Raw genomic sequence first — 13764 nt, forward strand, 5'->3', positions numbered from 1 at the left:
GCTTTCTTGTTGTTTTGTTGATGGTTTCTTTTGCTGTGCAGAAGCTTTTTATTTTGATGTAGTCCCATTTGTTTATTTTCTCTTTAGTTTCCATTGCCCTAGGAGCTGTATCAGTGAAGATATTGCTTCAGCATATGTCTGAGATTTTGCTGCCTGTGAATTCTTCTAAGATTTTTATGGTTTCCCATCTTACGTTTAAGCCCTTTATCCATTTTGAGTTTATTTTTGTATATGGTATAAGTTGGTGGTCTAGTTTCATTTTTCTGCATGTATCTGTCCAATTTCCCCAACACCATTTATTGAAGAGACTATCTTGACTCCATTGTATGTTCATGCCTCTTTTGTTAAATATTAATTGATCATAGTATTTTGGGTCCATTTTTGGGTTCTCTATTCTATTCCATTGGTCTATATGTCTGTTTTTGTGCCAGTACCAGGCAGTTTTGAGAACAGTGGCTTTGTAAAACAGTTTGATATCTGGTATTGAGATCCCTCCTACGTTGCTCTTCTTTCTCAGGATTGCTGCAGCTATTTGGGGTCTTTTTTTATTCCAGATAAATTTTTGGAGAGTTCGTTCTATGTCTGTGAAATATGCCATTGGTATTTTAATGGGGAATGCATTGAATCTATAGATTGCTTTGGGATATAGGAATATATCCCAAGAAACTAGAAACACCAATCAGAAAGGATATATGCACCCCTATGTTCATAGCAGCACAATTTACCATAGCTAAGATTTGGAAACAGCCTAAGTGCCTATCAGCAGATGAGTGGATTAAAAATCTGTGGTACATTTACACAATGGAATACTACGCTGTGGTAAAATAGAAGGAATTCTTACTATTTGTAACAGCATGGATGGAACTGGAGAGCATTATGCTAAGTGAAATAATCCAGTCAGAGAAAGATAAATATCACATGATCTCACTCATTTGTGGAATATAATGAACAACATAACTGATGAACAAAAACAGATCCAGAGACAGAGAAGCATCGATCAGACCATCAAATCTCAGAGGGAAAGTAGGAGAGGGTGGGGGTAAGGACTTGTATGCATGCATATAAGCCTAACCAATGGACACAGACAACAGGGGGGTGAGGGTATGAGTGGGGGTGGGGGAGCAATGAGGGGATAAGGATACATTTGTAATACCTTAATAAAGAAGGAAAAAATAAAAATAAAATAAAGAACACTAGCAAAGCAATGGTATGAAAATAAGAAGTTTTGAAGTAATTTTCATATATGATATTCTTTAAAGGATCAAATTGATTATGGAGAGAATATGATAATTATTATATTTTCTTACAATATATTGTTTTCATAATATTTTTATGTTTAATAATATATAAAAGACTATGATGTTTTGTGTCAATTCCACAAAATATTTGATCTATCTATCTATCTATCTATCTATCTATCTATCTATCTATATGTCTGTCTATCTATCTATCTATCTATCTATCTATCTATCTATCTATCTATCTATCTATCATCTATCTCTCTCTCCAATTGGCTATGTTTCTTTGGAGATTTATAACAAATGCAAGTGATGTACCCTAATATTGCCAGTGTTTAAGGCCAATTTGTTTAATGGCAGTTTTGGTTTAGGACATTTAAGGACCATATTGAGAAATGTAACCTGAATTAATTTTGAGTGTAAGGCATGTATAAGATGTTCTCCAAATCATATTCAGCAAGAGTTGCCATAGGAAGTAACTACCTAGCTGCTTTAAAGGTTAAGTAGAAGTCTGTATAGTGAATGGAGAGATGGAGAAATTGGTATAAAGAATAGAATTCTAGGAAATGGAAACAGCACATACAAACCCGGATGCCTGAAAGATAGTGACTTGTTTAAAAATCTAGGTATTAATAGAAAACTCTGTACTAGAATGACTAATTGCTATAAAAAATTACTAGCCCATTGAATGTTCTCTTGGCAAGTCTGGTATCAAGGAAGATTTCTCTGTATTCCCTTGGAGCACCTCTATTTGCTCAAAGAAAAACCTATCTAGAAGTTTCCTGTCATTAACAAATTATTTGTAACATTATGTTAATTAAATGTGTACAAGAATAAATACAAAACTTGAATGCGAATTCCATAATTGGTGGTTGCTAAATGGAAACAAATATAGTTTGTATATAAACATGATGCAAATCCAATAAAACTCAAATTAACTATAATTAATTTAAGATGATGAATGATTGTGTTTTGTTGAAACTAAATTGCCACTTGAAATGTGAATATGAATATGGAACAATGCTCTGTTTAGGGACTGACCACAGGTGGTTTAAGTTCGGCATTGCTAAACTACTGTGCATCGTACAGTGTCATAAATCTCTTACCACTTATCTCTTTTTGATCTACTGTAAAACATTCATTAGTATACATACCTTGATGCCATTGGAGATGAAAGTTTTATTTACCTATCAATCCTGTCTCTATTTCCTCTTTAGCGTACTGCAATAAATATAGTATGAATATAATATAATAATAAATATAATATAATAAAAATAGAATATAGTAAATGAATATAATAACTAAATTTTCTACAATTTTAAAACTGAAAGCCTACACTTTGAAAGTTCTGGTAGAAAATGTCCTGATATTCAACCATAGTAGACTGTTCTTATTTGTGAGGAATATGTTTGAAGACCCCAGTGGATGCCTAAACCTGCAGATAGTGCTGAACCCTATATATAGTATGCTTTTTTTCTCTAAACATACATACTGATAATAAAGTTTAATTTACAAGTTATGAGGCTTATGAGAGAAACAATAATAAAATATAAAATTATAACAATTACTGGAGTAAAAGTTATATGAATGTGCTCTGTGCTCTCTCACTCCTTCAAAGTATCATATTGTATGCATGCATATAAGCATAACCAATAGACACAGACACTAGGGGGTTGAGGGCGTGTGCTGGAGGGTGTGGTGGGAACAAGGGAAGGTCAATGGGGGGAAAAGGAGACATGTAATACTTCAAAAAATAAAAAATAATAAAAAATCAAAGTATCATGTTGTATTGCATTCACGCTTCTTGTCATGTGAAATGACAAAATGCCTACATGATAAAGGAAGTGAGATGAATGAGACATTATTAAGTAAAATAAGGGTTACTTGAACACAAACACCAGATCTGAAAACCCAGAGAGCTATACTACTAACTGCCTAATGGGTAGGTAAAATATACAGCATGGGTATTCCGGACAAAGGGATGATTCAGATCCTTGACAGGACTGAGAGGAGTTGGCATGAAGTTTAATCATGCTAGCTAGTCAGAATAGCTCAAATTGAAAACTTATTAATTGTTCATTTAATATTGTCAGACTGCAATTTACTGTGGTAACTTAAACCATAGTAAGTGAAACTATGGATACAGGTGTATCTACATATCTCAGAGACCATGAGTCCTAAATGAGAGAAACTGTTATAGAAGGATTTTGTGGTGGTCTTTTTGTTATTTAAGATTATTTTTGTTCAAATTCTTTTTGTTCTTCTTATCCTGTTCCTCATAATATTTTCCTCATAATGCACAACGTAAGCATTAAATTGTGAGATGCAATAGAATGTGCTATATAAAGATAATGAAATACTGATTCACCATTAGCAATTGTATTTGAATTCATGAATGTAAGTAGAGTCGTTCCCTTTATCTATAATTCAGTTAAAAACAAGCAAACTAGTGTCGTCCAGGGAATCTCCACAACATGAGAATGAGTTTAGGTGAAGTGAAAATCTTCCAAATGAAGAAAGGTCAATGAGATAAGGTGCTGCTTAACAAATCTTTAAATTTCTCCATTTTGGCAAAGTTTCTAACAAGAAAGTAAGAAGTGGTAGTGAAGTCTCTCATTCTCACTTTGATAAACCCTTAAAATGTAATTTTCTGTTACTCTTAATTACCATATATTCCACAAGTGTTGACTGTGTTGGGCTTACAGCCACCTCACGGTCAAATGATGAAAGCATATAAAGAACTGTTCTAACTGAAATTTAGTGTTAAAGCAAAATAAGATATTGAGACTAATCTGCATGACTCCCACTAAAAGTTTTAATAAACTGCCAAAACGATGTGCTAAAACTGGAGTTAAAGAGTTATTCCAAGAAGACAGACATTTTCCCAAAGAAATAAATGATTTCCTTAAAAAGGAAGTGATACTTTAGCATGTTTTCCAAGTGTGTTGTTTGAATTAATTATCTAGGTTCTACAGGGCCTTACTTCATCTTACTAAGAAACTTGGTAACCAGCAGTGAATTCAAATGTCCTGAATATGGAAAGAACTCCCCAATTACACTTTGATTGAAACTCCTTTTTCTGAAGTTATGTCTTATATGCCATACATAATTTTTTGATATCTGGGTGCATACACATTGGTTCTTTATGGTCTACATGATGACCAAAAACAAAGCAACAACACAAAGCAAAAAACTAAAAAAAAAAACACTGGCAGAGAAGATGATATGTTTGGTTGTGGGTGGCAGTGTTTGAAAACAGATCTGGTTGTTCCTAAGAGAACATTTTAGGAAAAAAAAAATTTATTCCAAACAAGTGCATTGTGTTATGAGTTAGGTTTTCTATCAAATATTGTATGCTATAAAAATTATAACCTCGCTATCATTGTCTTGGTGCCATGGGATCTTGTTTATGAGATAAATTTTTGTGCATATTTCCTTTTTCTCTCTTTGCCCTATACATTTAATTTTTTGTTTTTCTTCTATATAATTAGTTTATACAAATATTGAATTTGCATATTTATGTATTTTGAGCTATAAGAATATATACATATATTTATTTCACAAGGCCTATCACTTAGGCTAGAGGCAAACGAGCACAATAAATATATTTGACATTCACTATGTAATACTAGAGGCCCAGTGCATGAAATTCACAGGTAGGGTCCCTAGACATGGCCAGCATTCAGGGCCAATCAGGGCCTTCCATCCCCTGGTTGCCAGCTGCCGGCTGGGGCCTTCCTTTTGCCAGCTGCCGGCTGCTGGCTGGAGCCTTCCTTCATTCTGCACCACCCCCAGGTGGTCACCACACTTCATAGCAAGCAGTCGAACTTCCGGTCAGTCAAACTCCCGAGGGGACAATTTGCGTATTAGCCTTTTATTATATAGGATGTCCTAAAATGCTCATTTATTTTCCTTTTTTTCTCATCCAAAAGTTTCTCTAATCTATCCTATCTAATAAAAGAGTAATATGCAAATTGACCATCACTCCAACACACAAGATGGTTGCCCCCATGTGGACACAAGATGGCCACCACAAGATGGCCAGCAGGGGAGGGCAGTTGGGAAGGACCAGGCCAGTAGGAGAGGGCAGTTGTGGGTGATCAGGCCAGCAGGGGAGGGCAGTTGGGAGGGACCAGGCCTGCAAGGGAGGGCAGTTGGGGGGGACCAGGCCTATAGGGGAGGGTAGTTAGGGGTGATAAGGCCTGTAGGGGAGGGCAGTTGGGGGGGACCAGACCTGCAGGGGAGAGCAATTAGGGACAATGAGGCTGGCAGGAGCAGGCAGTTAGGGGTGACCAGGTTGGTAGGGGAGGGCAGTTGGGGGCAAACAGGCTGGCTGGGGAGCAGTTAGGCATCAATCAGGCTGGCAGTGGAGTGGTTAGGGGGTGATCAGGCTGGCAGGCAGAAGTGGTTAGGGGAAATCAGGAAGGCAGGCAGGCGAGCAGTTGGGAGCCAGCAGTCCTGGATTGTAAAAGGGATGTCCGACTGCCCGTTTAGGCCCGATTCTACCGAGATCAGGCCTAAACGGGCAGTCAGACATCCCTCGAGGGACCCCAGATTGGAGAGGGTGCAGGCTGGGCTGAGGGACACAGACCCCATGCACGAATTTTGTGCACTGGGCCTCTAGTCTTACCTAATAATAGAGAAAAATGTAAATTGACCGTACCTTTGCTATGCCCACAGCCAATCAGAGTGAGTACGCAAATTAACCCAACCAAGATGGCGGTTAATTTGCATACATACCTCGGTCTGGGGAACCTCCTCGGCACCCAGGTCACTCCCAGCCAGCCATCAGGTGGAGGCTTTAGGTTTAGGAAGGGGCCAAGCCTGCGATCGGAGGGTTGGGGGTCCCCTTCCCAAGCCTAAACCTGGGGTGGAGGCTTTAGGCTTGTGGAGGTCCTAGGGGGAACCCCTTCCCAAGCCTAAACCTGGGCAGAGGCTTTAAGCTTGGGGAGGTGCCGAGCCTGTGATTGGAGGTTCTGGGCAGGGGAACCCCTTCCCAAGCCTAAAGCCTGGGGGGTAAGTGGAGGCTTTAGGCTTTAGGCTTAGGAAGGGGCCAAGCCTACAATTGGAGGTCGGGTGGGGGGAACCCTTTCCCAAGCCTAAAGCCTGGGTGGAGGCTTTAGGCTTGGGAAGCGGCCGAGCCTGCGATCGGAGGTGAGGGGGGGGGGGGGGGGCGGGCAGGATCCCTTCCCAAGCCTAAACCTGGGGTGGAGGCTTATGGCTTGGGAAGGGGCTGAGCTTGGGATTGGAGGGAAGGGGAAAATATCAATGAAAAAATATCCTCAGGTGAGGATAAAAAGAAAAATAAAGAAAGAAATGTCATATCCTATGAAAGACACATCTTGAAAATGCTTAAAGAAAGTTGTCATTTTTTCATGGTGAAGGGACTGGAATTTGTGTTGATGAAAATACCTTGGCAGCAGCAGGGTGATGGGGCTGGCACCTTCCCCTGATCAGCTCAGTTCCCTCAAGCAAAGGGAGGCCAGACTGCAGCTTAGGTCCACTCCCAATGGAGTGCGGGCTTAAGCCATCTGTAGGACATCCCCTGAGGGCTCCCAGTATGTGAGAGGTGGCAGGCTGGACTGAGAGACCCCTCCCCAGTGCACAAATTTTGTGCACCGGGCCCCTAGTATATATATAAAAGCCTATGTGACCATTATGACCAGTAGCTATGATGCACACTGACCACCAGGGGGAAGACACACAATTCAGGAGCTGCCCCCTGGTGTCAGTGCACTCCCACAGCAACCTCCCATGGCCAGCCAACCTCCTGCAGTCCTGCCCCCTGACCGGCCAACCTCCCAAGGTCCCTCCCCCTGGCTGGCCAGCCCTGATTGGCCCTCATCACCAGCCAGGCCAAGGGACCCCACCTGTGCACAAATTCATGCACCAGGCCTCTAGTTCAAATGTAAGATGTATAATTAGAGATCATCTATTAAGGTTTTGAAATTAGAGAGATATATATGCCAATATATTTCAAACTCTTGCAAATTGGGTGAATTTAGGCAATTTATTTAAATTATCTGAGTTATATTTTTTCATTTGTATGATTGTGCCTAGTTCATTAGGCTACTCTGAAGATAGAAGTGATAATGTTTGGTATATAAGGTACATATAATATAGTGGCTGGCTCATATTAATTTCTTTTTAAGTGATAGTGCTGATTATTAGGTATTAGGACATCCTTTTTACTATTCAAGTTACTACAAATGCAAAGCATTTATTGAGTTTTAAGGAAATATGCTAGATCCTGTGTAAAATAAAAAAAAGATGACTAATATAAAAGGATTTTAGATATACAAAGGTGGGGCAAAAATAGGTTATAGTTGTGAGTACAAAAAAACAGAGTTTATTCTTATATTATTATTTATTAAATTATTGTATAATTGTAATGGAGAATGAATACAAATACTACTTATATTACCTCTTTTTTTCCTTTCTTGAGCTAGAAGCAAAGCTAATGTCCAGAGTTTCCTTTCCATGTTCAGTATCAGTCTAGTTACCCTCCATTAGTCCATTGTGAGTGAGGAACACATTGCTGTGAACCATTTGGGTGAATGCAGGGGAGTGCTCCCCAAGCAACAAGATTCCCAATGTTCTGGTAGAATCAACATCATTAAAATGTCCATACTACCCAAGCAATCTACAGATTCAATGCAATCCCCATTAAAATACCAACCAATCACCTAGAACAAACTCTCCAAAAATTCATCTGGAATAAAAAAAGACCCCGAATAGCCACAGCAATCTTGAGAAAGAAGAACAAAGTTGGAGGGATCACAATACCAGATAGCAAGCTATATCATAAATCCACTGTTCTCAAAACTGCCTGATACTGGCACAAGAACAGTCATATTGACCAATGGAACAGAACAGAGAACCCAGAAATTGACCCAAGCCATTATGCTCAATTAATATTTGACAAAGGAGGCAAGAACATACAATGGAGTCAAAACAGTCTCTTCAATAAATGGTGCTGAGAAAATTGGACAGATATTTGCAAAAAAATGAAATTAGATCACCAACTTACACTATGCACCAACATAAACTCAAAATGGATAAAGGACTTAAATGTAAGATGGGAAACCATAAAAATCTTAGAAGAAGCCACAGGCAGCAAAATAGCAGACATAAGCCATAGCAATACCTTTACCTATAGAGCTCCTAGGGCAATAGAAGCTAAAGAGAAAATAAACAAATGGGACTACATCAAAATAAAAAGCTTCTACACAGCAAATGAAACCATCAACAAAACAACAAAAAGCCCACTGCATGGGAGAACATATTTGCCAATGTTATCTCTGATAAGGGTTTAATCTCCAAAATTTACAAGGAACTCATACAAATTAACAAAAGGAAGATAAACAACCTAATCAAAAAATGGGCCAAGGACTTAAATAGACACTTTTCCAAAGAGGACATACAGAAGGCCAAGAAAACATGAAATATGAAAACATGCTCAAAGTCACAATCATCTGAGAGATGCAAATCAAAACAACAATGAGATACCATCTCACACCTGTCAGAGTGGCTATCATCAACAAATCAACACAGGACAAATGCTGGTGAGGATGTTGAGAAAAAGGAACCCTCATGCACTGCTGGTGGGAATGCAGACTGGGGCAGCCACTATGGAAAACATTATGGCATTTCCTCAAAAAATTAATAATGGAACTTCCATTTGACCCATTAATCCCACTTCTAGGAATAGATCCCAAGAAACCAGAAACACCAATCAGAAAGGATATATGCACCCCTATGTCCATAGCAGCACAATTTACAATAGCTAAGGTTTGGAGACAGCCTAAGTGCCCATCAGCAGATGAGTGGATTAGAAAACTGTGGTACATCTACACAATGTAATACTATGCTGTTGTAAAAAAGAAAGAATTCTTACCATTTGCAACAGCATGGATGGAACTGGAGAGCATTATGCTAAGTGAAATAAGCCAGTCAGAGAAAGATAAATATCACATGATCTCCCTCATTTGTGAAATATAAACAACATCATAAACTGATGAGCAAAAATTGATACAGAGACAAAGAAGCATGCAACAGACTGTCAAACTTCAGCTGGAAGGCAGGGGAGAGTTGGGGGCGGTGGTAAGAGATCAACCAAAGGACTTGTATGCATGCATATTAGCATAACCAATGGACACAGACACTACTAGGGGATGAGGCCATGTGCTGGGGGGTGGGGCAGGCTGGGGGGAGGTCAATGGGGGAAAAAGGAGACATAAGTACTACTATTTGTAATACTTTAAACAATAAAAAAAAAGAAAAGAAAAAAAAGATTCCCAATGTTCATGAAAGCACAAGAGAACAAGAGCGTGATCACCTTTGTTCAGAGGATTAAATATCCCAAATTTAGTGCCCTTGCAGTGGCCATGCCCTTTCTAGCCAATGACCTTTGTCTCAGGTGTGACTGACAGTAAGCTCTTTCACTAGTCCCACCAACTTTACTGGGTATGCATCTATCTACCCTTTGTTGGACTCCTGGGAGGGTGACGTTGTAGCTTCCTTGTGAAGCTGCTCAATGACATACCTATAATACCTGGCTTCCCCCTTTGCTCCTTTCCTGCTGTTAATAACTAAGTTCATTATAACAGCATCAAAATAATATAAGCAAGCCATGAGTTGGAGTTACTAAGTGCCTGAATTCTTATGCACTATGAAAGCTCCTCACATATTTATTTCATAAATAAGAAAATTGTCTCCTCTTTTATAGACCAGTAACCTTGGGAACTTCCTTACAAAAACAAAAAGTGTTGTAATTTACGCTTCATAAATGGGTTTTAGAGAAACTGTGAGCTGAATAAAAAGAACGCGGTTAATAAAAACAGTTTATTAAATAACAAAATACCTATATTATTCACTTTGCCTAAAAATACATCTTTTGAAGGCATTTGGAAGAATATGAAGGAGGTATATTTATGTCAGTTAAGTGGTTGTTTAAAAAAATGAATGTGAGGTGTTAGCACTTTCTAGGGTATTGAAAATAATTGGTATTTTTGAATCAACTTTCATAGCTTTTAAAGTTTATAAAATGGTTTTATATATACAAATATGTTGGAATAGAAAGAAAAAGATAATAATGTATGGGCTTGAAGCTTAGTAATCTTATAATGTGAAATATTTGTCCTCTTAGCTCTTCAGTTGTTTATGTATCTCTGCCCTAGAACTTCTATTTTTCTAATATTACTAGTGGCCTGATGCATGAAATTCGTGGCTGGGTAGGGTCCCTAGGCCTGGCTGGCAATCAGAGCTGATCTGTGGGGCAACTGGCAAGGTGATCAGGGGCCAGTGCCAGCCCACTCACCAGCTGGCCCCACCCCCTGCCGCTGTTGGTTGCCTCCCTCAGCGGGGTGACTGGTGGGGCAATCAGGAGTCCCCACTGGCACTCACCTTGGCTGACCTGGGGCCTGGGGGATGCGGGAAGTTCCTGCATTGAGCATCTGCCCCCTGGTGGTCAGGGTGTGTCATAGCAAACAATCATTCCACTGGTCATTCCACTGGTAGTTCCACTGTTCAGTAGATTTGCATATTAGGCTTTTGTTATATAGGATAATACAATATAAAATATCAAATGCTATGGAAAGGTTTACTATATACTAGGCACTGTTACAAGTGCTTTGTTGTTATCCAGATACTTATTATTCACAATATTCCTGTGTAGTTATGTATTATTAGTACTTTAATCATATCAATGAATAAAATTGAAGTTCAGAGCTTCTATAACTTGCTCAAAGATCCTATATAATAAAGAGTTAATATGCTAATTAGACTGAACAGCAGAATAACCATCTGGATGACCTTCCGGACAAAACCAGGGCTCTGAGAGCTAGCTGAGGCAGTGAGGGGCTGCGTGGGCCAAGCCCCTTGCATGAATTTCATGCATCAGGCCTCTAGTATACAAATAATGAGGGTGAACCCACCATTGGATCTACCCAGTGAAACTCTGTATGACTACTGCTATGGAAGAGGTGATAGAAGATTAGCAACATGATAACCAGTTTAGACTAACAGGCAAATAAAAGCAGAATGATAAATAAGGTGGCTATTTTGGAGTTTGCAACAAATGCTGATCCAATTCACTGCTTGAAGGAAAAAGCTGGAGAACTAAGTAAAGGACTCAAGGACAGCATCACTGAGCCCTCTGAACTCAAGTCAGAGAGCTGCAATGCCCAGTACCATTTTCTTACTTTCCAATGCAAATGACTATTGTGTCATTTATACAAAAAATGTTACGTAGTCACTCTGCATCAAAACACTAAATTTTCTGACCTTGAGGCCTGAGGATCTTGAAGACATTGTCTTCAAAGTAACTGAAGGAGTCAGCAGCCATCTTGCTCAATGCAGCTCAGGAGTAAAACAGGGTTATGCAGTTCAGGGAGACTTCTAAACACTTTCATTTCTTAAAACTCCTTTTTTTTTTCATTTTAATAGGAGATTTAGTATAGTTTTACTTGAAGAATTATTGTAAGGTAGGATGGGAAATAATCTTTAATTTTTTTCTTCCTTTTGTTGTTGTTGAAATAAATACAATGCAACTAAGGATCACCAAGAGTCAATTAACATATTTCTGTCTTTTAATATTATATCCTGAATGTGGAAAGCCAATCTGAATAGTTCAGGGTTATCAGGCTACCTTTCTTCAATAACAGAATATGTGTTTGCTACTTATGATATTGCAGTAACCACTTTATCTCCACTTTACTTGTGTGGACACAGCCAGCATTAACTTTTATGGGGTGTGAAATCAAGCAAACTGGAACTAATTGAAGTGTTAGTCAACACTGTATTAAAATTTAATAAAGCAAGATTAATATGGCTCAGGTAATAATTGAAATACACAACTCATTACAGATAAGCTCATCTGTTTATCATCTATTTATCTATAGATATACCTATATGTTTATAAACATATTATCTAAAAATCTAACAATACCATAAGCTTATAGTACTACAGACCAACAGTATAGCCTACTGTTGAATATGGCTTTTTAGTGAGACAGATTTGGGTGCAAATCTTAACTGTGTGACTTTGGCAATTCATTGTCTGAAAAAATAAAGATAGTAATGCCTATTTCAGAGGTTAAATAATTAGTATAAGTCACTTAATAAAATGCCCTGACAGACTATGAATTCAATAAATGCTGCCACATTGAAGAAATAAAGCAGTGACCTTTAAAGAAATAAAGGTCAAATAAAACATGTAAACCTGTATCTATGAAAGTATATTCAGCTAATTTTGATTGAAATCATACTACATTTCCTAATTTCCTTTCCAGGTTATATTCAGGCCAATGGGTTGGCAATCTTGCCTCCCAAGAGACATTTGGCAATGGCATTTTGTATTATCATGATTTCAGAGAGACATTTAGTTGTCACTTGTGTTTAGTGGGCAGAAGCAAAGATAATGCTAAATATGCTATCATGCACAGGACAGCTGCATACACAAATAATTATCTGGCCCCAAATGTTAGTGGTGAAGACCTCGAGGAATCCTGTACTACTCCATTGTAGTTGGAATTTATAGTGATCATATTTTAGCATCAACCAATAAATACATTTCATTGAGTGTTCACCCCCCCACCTTATGTTAGACTGAGACTGAGTATTGATGACAGTGTCTAATAGAAGGCATGGTACTTTTCCTCATGGTCAATACAGTTTAGTCTCCCTGCGATCCTTTTTCTGTCCTTCTTCCATCATCAAAAATACTTAAAAAAATAAAAATGTAGCCATTTTTTCAGAACTTCCAAGGAGTCATTTGTGAACTCTAATCTTTACTATTATGCCTTTTTCCAAATGCTCACAGTACTAGTGGCCTATACCATACACTGTAGTATAGTAAACAATATTACACTATCATTGTTTGTCATAAATTCAATTGGATGAGAATTTCCCCAGTTGATTAAGGATAAATTTCATCAATAGTTTCGGAGTATTTATGTGACCTGGGGGGCAAATGTCTGAATATCCAAAGTTTCCTTATCTTAGCTGAAAGGATATGAGAAAATAAGGCTGCATCCAGGCATGAAAACAAGAGGTTCTCTCCTTGTTCCCCATCAAGGAGCAGACAGATTCTGCGAGGCTGCCCTCTACTTGTCTTTCCTTATACTCTACTTTCCTGAGCCATGGTTTCCCCTTCTCCACGGTGGTCGGGTGCATGATCTCTTCTCAGGGATACACGCCAGCACCTTTATTTCCTCTTTAATTTTCTGTATTTATGCCAGTTTTGATTTCTAAAATTTCTAAAATGTACATGCTGTATTCACGTTTTCGTTGACAGCCTGCCTCTAAGCAATGGAGAGAGCCCAGAGTAATCAAAGTAAAGGAAAAATCAGACCTTCAAATGCTCCACCACGTCCCTTGCAGCATATGGAGCACAGTGGAACAACTATGTTATAGCTGTTCTCACCTCCATTTCTCCTCCCTAAGTATTCATTCGATTGGTCTATGTATATAATCCAGAATTTTCTGTATGCCTGGAATGATCAGTTTGTCTGCCTCTCTCTAGACA

Source organism: Eptesicus fuscus, chromosome 8, assembly GCF_027574615.1.
Source record: "Eptesicus fuscus isolate TK198812 chromosome 8, DD_ASM_mEF_20220401, whole genome shotgun sequence".
In the NCBI taxonomy this organism is placed as follows: domain Eukaryota; kingdom Metazoa; phylum Chordata; class Mammalia; order Chiroptera; family Vespertilionidae; genus Eptesicus; species Eptesicus fuscus.